Source organism: Syngnathus scovelli, unplaced genomic scaffold (genome assembly GCF_024217435.2).
Source record: "Syngnathus scovelli strain Florida unplaced genomic scaffold, RoL_Ssco_1.2 HiC_scaffold_45, whole genome shotgun sequence".
NCBI classification, from domain to species: domain Eukaryota; kingdom Metazoa; phylum Chordata; class Actinopteri; order Syngnathiformes; family Syngnathidae; genus Syngnathus; species Syngnathus scovelli.
Window position 1 is genome coordinate 62,650 of NW_026061549.1, and position 6,426 is coordinate 69,075.

General features: G+C 41.0%; 1 non-coding gene across 1 annotated transcript; it reads right to left on the reverse strand.

The window, feature by feature from the left end:
- Window positions 1-5,828: 5,828 nt before the first annotated feature.
- Window positions 5,829-5,940, reverse strand: LOC125968147 (U5 spliceosomal RNA). Its single transcript, XR_007481090.1, has one exon. It is a non-coding gene; the product is annotated as a U5 spliceosomal RNA (small nuclear RNA).
- Window positions 5,941-6,426: the final 486 nt, after the last annotated feature.

Consider the following 6,426-nt stretch of genomic DNA (forward strand, 5'->3'; position numbering starts at 1 on the left):
ATCCAAGCTTAACAAACCTGCAGCCCCCCCCATATAACAACAAAAGAAGTCAGGGTCACATTACTAGAAGTCCTGTACAAACAAGAAGTTTGACCACTGCTGCTAGATTTTCTCAAAATTTGGACAAGGTTGATGTGTGCCCAATGATACAGGTGCCAAACCCTAATGTAGGGGAAGGCCAACTCCCACATACATATGTTTTCCGGCCATGGACTTTGGAAGAGGCAAGAAAAGCTGTTGAAGGGGTTACCCCTGTTGCTGAAGACCCAGCTATATGGGCAGAGGACATGGCTGGAATTATACATTCCTATAGACTGAATGGACATGAGGCAGGAGAAGCTGCAATGTCCTCCTTGGGAAAAGACTGGGCAAAGGTTAGGGGAAATTATACAGGTAGAAATAATCAAGGGCCTTTTCCCTATCCCGTTGAGGGAAATCAATTGGGAGGGGAGTATGCAGCACAATGGAATGGTCTTGTGCAAAGAGTGCGAACTATATTTCAAAGACGAGCGAATTATGGTCATTTGGCAGGAATAAAACAGAAGCTTGGCGAAGATACTGATGATTTTCGTTTGAGATTTGAAAAAGAATTCAGGGTGCATAGTGGCATCCCATTCAATGATACAGCTGAGAGTGCTTATCAACAACAGCTTAAAAATGCGCTCCTCACTAATTTCCGCCCTGAAATAGGCAACTGGGTGAGGAAACATTTGGTGGAAGTGGATGTTGCAAGTGTGACAACAACTATGCAATGGGCCAGACATGCTGAAAAAGTGATCAAAAAAGGCAAAAGTTCTGATGTATTTCATCTAGATAATGATGATGATGAACTAGATGAAGATACAACAGTCTTCTTCCAAGGGTCCCAGGAGGTTAGAGGGAGAGGTAGAGGCCAACAAGGTCGCAGGCCGCCATATAATTCAAAACCCCCACGAGATTCTGACAACTGTTGGAACTGTGGGAGACGAGGACACTTCGCACGAGAGTGTCGTTTTGCAAAACAATATCAATCAAAGGGTAGAGGAAATAGCAGAGGAGAAGCCAAATTTTTAGCATGACAAGCTTCCTCCTCTTTGACCGCTTATGCTCATACAGAGAAAGAAAGAATAGATGCCCATATGACAGCAAAACATGTCATTGTCAGATTATTAGAATTTTTTTTAGATTTTTAGAAGTCCTGTCCATCCAAGAAGTATGACAATGCTGTTTGTATGCCCAAATTACAAATGACTAGAGCTCAAATTGTGTTACACTGAAGTTAAAATATGCAAATCAAGTGGTAAAGAAATGCAACTTGCTTCTAGAAGATAAATAAATAAAATTAGAATGTGCTGTCCTCGTGTGCATGGGAGGGACCAGCTCATGATCGACCACAGGAAATGGCCAGCCTGTGACGAATCATTGTTGCTGGGAACTACCTTTTGCATGCGAGAGCTGTGCATGTGTGTGCGTATATGTTAAAATGATGAACATTGGCTAAAGTTTTAGTATAAAAAAAAAATTGCTAGACTGTGGTCTATCCAATTTGCACCGCAGAACAGAAATGATTTTGAAAGATAAAAATGAGAGGAAAAAGAAATCTGTTTGCAAGCAGAAACTAATCCACACTAGTCGAGCCCACATGAGAAATTCGAAAAAAAAAAAAAATGACAGAACATGCTTTCAGGAATTGGAAGAAGCTAAATTGTGAATTTAAGATTTTGCAATGCTACATTTAATAGGAATAATTGATTGGTTGTGTTATAAGATTATACAAAATTCTAAATGCAAGCTAAATCTGAGAGATTGGGTTCTTCAAATTTAAAAACAAAGAAAAAATTCAGATTAATTTGCCAGTTGGTTGTTATAGTTAAGTTTTTTTGAATTGGTGGATTGTTCTACCAGGAAACCTGAGTTGAAAATGATATATGAATGTTGTGTGGTGAGCTTGGATGAATTGGGACCAATGTAATAGAAAGACTCCTTTTTGGAGACTGCGTGTGAGATGCAAATGAACATTGATGAATGATAGCCTGAATGAAAAGAAATTACAGGTTGAATGTTAGAAAGAAACACGTAGCTTTTGGATTGATAATTAACTAGAAAAAAACTGGAGAACCAGTAACACATGTAGAAGATGTGTGAACTGAGAAATTGAGAAGCGTTTTGGAAAGAAAGTCAAATTAAATGATGATGGAATCGTATGTAGTAAAGAACGCATTCTCCCAAAAAGTTTGTCAAGGTGTGAGGCATGGGCGTTGCCAAGCCTCAAAAGGGGGGGGAGCGAGTAGGACAGATAGTGGAAGATAGTAATAAGACAACACTTTATGATGAATTTTCGAATACATTTGGTGTTATATTGTGGTAATTTTTTTGTTCTGGTGTAGATAGTTTAGCAACACGAGAGATTTAGAGGTTCAAAAGAAAGACAGTTAAAAGAAAACATTTTTGATTTGGACAATTGCAGGCTAACAGGAACATGAGAAAGATAAGAACTACGAGGTGGGATCCAATTTCATTGGGGAGATTGAGAATTCACAGCACCATACTCTAAGTCACATTTTTGAGCAAGCATGACAATAACATGTGAGAGGTCAAGACATACAGATCAGGGCTTGATGTGGAAAGCAGACCTCGATGAGTTGATTTTCAATAATGATACAGAAGACAACATACTGTCTGATTAAATTGGAACTATAGATAAAATGTAGCTCAAAAAAATAGGATGAGTTGCAGGATTTACGATATAAAAACGAGACCTCTGTTATTAGAAGAATTTGAAGTTTGGTAAACAAACATTACCAGCAAATTGATGGAAGCAGCTACATTTGGAGATAGTCTTACAAGTGTTCAAACCAGCCTGTCATTCTCAGTGTCAGGGCCCCTGAAACCCAATCCGAGTCTTCGCCTGCAGCCGTGAACAACTACAAAATGGTGCCTGGCTCTGAAGCACCTTTGACCTTTGGCGAAGGACAAGAAAAGACTGCTGTTGTGCTTGGAGGAGGACAAGTACACTCTGGAGGAAATACAACATCCTCGGGGACGAGAAAAGACAGTGAAAAGCGGAGGAACTCACAATGATGAAAATTGACTCATTTGAACAATGGACTCATTCAAGAGTGATGGATGGGGTCGCTCTGAAGCAACAACAAAAGAACACCAACTTGATAGGGTGAAGTGCGGCAAAAAGATATGGACTTGGAGTGTCCGACAACCAAATCGCACTCCTTGCTACGGCGTTCCCAAATTTGGTGGAGCTTGGTTCAAAGTGGAAGGGAGGTTCATTGTGCACTGAGTTTGACAGAACTGAGGAGATTTGATAAATAAATAAATAAATAGAAATTTGAAAAATACGTAGGGCTACAGATTATAATCAGAGATTGAACGGATTTGGATAAAACAAATAGGCTAAAACGGTAGGAAACAAGAGCAAGATCTTATATTTTGGCTCATCAAGCTTAAGACGTAGAGGTCGAGTTATATAAATTTTAGAACAGGACATTTGGCAGTCAGGAGGAAGCTAGGTTGCTCAATGTACCTACTCAATACAATAGTAAGGGTTTTTATACCACAGTGGAGGTTGGATGGTCAGAAAGTTAGGTACGTTCAATTTTTGACATTCACACAGTCATGCATAGGAGTCACAAGGCGACAGTTAACAAGACAATGACTGCAATAGGGGCCACCTACGACTGCACCGACATGAAAAAGTAGAAGTGAGAGAGCAGAGTATGGGATTATATGCTAAAACGTCTGCTATACAGTTACCAACAGGAGATTCTATCAAGAGAAGCTACATGAGAGATGGATTAGAATCTCTTTGTCTGCGTGGGTGCGTGTGTGTGTGTGTGTGTGTGTGTGTGTGTGTGTGTGTGTCTTTGTGTGTGTGTGTGTGTGTGTGTGTGTGTGTGTGTGTGTGTTCACACCCTGTGTGGGTGCGAGCGTGTGAGGACAAAGAAGGCATGGATAAGACAATCTCTTTTAAACCAGGAGGCAATAAAGTGGCGCAATGGATAAAGCATCATGGCGTATTCAAATAATGTCACCCATTTTTTATTTTTATTTTCATTTTTTGCAAAAGCTTACAAGCCACATATTCCCGTGGGGCTCGTGGAGCAATGGATAACGAACGCATCTGTCTACAGATCAGAAGATTCCAGGACTCCTGGCCAGCTCACATGCCATTTTGTGGTCAACATTAGCTATGTGTAATTTCTGTGAACTATTGGGTTGAAGTAACTCACAGACACTGTCAACCAATAGTCTTTCCAATTTTGTCTCATCTCGAGACTTAGGGATCTTCGGATCTGCGTAGTTATTGGATAGTTCCACCAACATTTTAACATCAACAATCTTTCATGGTCTGCTTGAGTGTCGTGGCTGAAGATCCTAGAGAAAAGACCCTAAACATGCAACTGCATGTTGGCCATAATATAGCATTGAGGCGGCTGCAACCCCAGTTTGAATCTGGTTAATAGCCGAATGAACTTGTTGCAGTTATTTTTTATTCACCCTCAACAGTCTTACGTTGGACCATGACAAATTTACATACACGCAAGCTTACAGAAAATGACAACTTCCCGTGGGGCTAGTGGCTCGTTCCTTGCTCTGAACGGACAGCCAAAACGATTCCTAACACTTACTAATTAAGTCCTAACCAATTCCTGTGTGTGTATGGGGGAGGGGGGGGGGGGGGGGGGGCAAAGGAACCAATCAGATGGCCCGAATCCATGCATGGCCGATGACGGCAGTGATCAACACAGTGATATTTGAGAATTGAAATGAAGTTTATAGGATTTGCAGACAGTGTACAATCATTATTTAAACAAAAGTAGGCAGGCGCATACATTTGGAAACCCCAACAGAAAAATGACATCAATATTTAGTAGTTCCTCCTTTTGCAGAAATAACAGCCTCTGAACCAGTGGTTCTTAACCTGGATTCGGTCAAACTCTAGGGGTTCGGTGAGTCGGTCTCAGGGGTTTAGCAGAGCCTCCCTCCACTGCGGAGGTCCGAACACACCTGATTTATAAATTCGTGATAACGCATATCTGAACTGGTCTCGCAAAGGCAACAGCAGAAGTACTACTGATTTGCTGGTATATCATTTGTCGTGAATTCATGCATTGTGTTGGTTTTATTCTTTCAACAAGGTGGTGTCCATGCACTTCTGCATAAGTTCCGCTCTAGTCTTCTGGCCCAACTCTTTCGTACATATGATGACCATGGAAAGTTCTTTGCGAATGATCAATCTTTGCCTTTCATGTTCATCGGGACTACCCTTTTAATAGGTACCTACACTGTGTATTTGGATAGAGACTGCTGAAAGGGGACACATATATGCCTCGTGAACTACATGCATTACTGCGGGTGAAGAAGAGTGAACAAATAAGTCAGCAGACAAGCTTGCCGATTTATTAGTGCCCAGAAGAGCAGCACTCTGTTCCGTACTGTAACCTGCTAGGTTTGTTCCCGGTTCTTTATCTTTAATGCTCGATATGCTAACAGCAATTACCAAGAGGCAGCCTTCACAGTTTAACTCTTTAATGTATGCCAGAATGATCGATGCACAGCTGTGGAGCCCTTTCTGCCAGATGCGAAAGAAGGTCCCTCTCTCAGCGCCAAGGTTCCTGCTCTTATACTACTCTGGGCCGCCTTCCTGCAAGGAGGCGACTCTGCCTAATCTGTATGATAACGTGTGACCTTGTCGTCTTAACTGAGAGCGAATTCTACATATGTGCAAAGGGTGTCATAGAGAAGAGAAAGCTAATAAAGCAAGAGAAGGGTTGCAGCGATATAACGGCATAGCTCAAGCTACCCAGCTAAACACATGTGCCAAAGAGGCCTATTCTAACAAACCGTTGGTGAGAATGGCTAGAGATAGACTCTTATTGTTCCTCCCCACGGAAATCTTTAGTAAAAGGCGAACGATTTATTCGATCTGAAGAGAAAAAAGAATGAGCTGATAATCTGGGTGAAAACGGGCCACCCCACTGCTGGTCTCACCAAATTCACAGGCGGTCTCACACTCAAATTGCAGCAACCATTCCTTCTAATATAAACAATAGACGTTCATAGATTTACTATACTTAGAAGGCCTCAACCTAAATAGAAGGTTTAAACGAACGAGTATTTTGTGTTCATTAATGTCTTTTTTACTTAAAACATTGTTGGCGCACAGGATTGTAGGTACCTGATCGAACACATTCTTTCAAACAGCGATTGGGCGTCTATTTTGAGTATTGAAGGTAAAAACAGTTGTATGTCTTGGTACGTGTACTTTTGATATCAGAGAATGGGAAATGATCCCATATCTGTGTTTTATTTGAAAACATGTGATTTCATAACGACACAAATCGGGAAAGAAAATACGATCGTAATTTCTCAAATGATTTCTCAAATTTCAGAAGTGCTCTATATCTCTCGTGTCGCAAATAATTGAGGCTT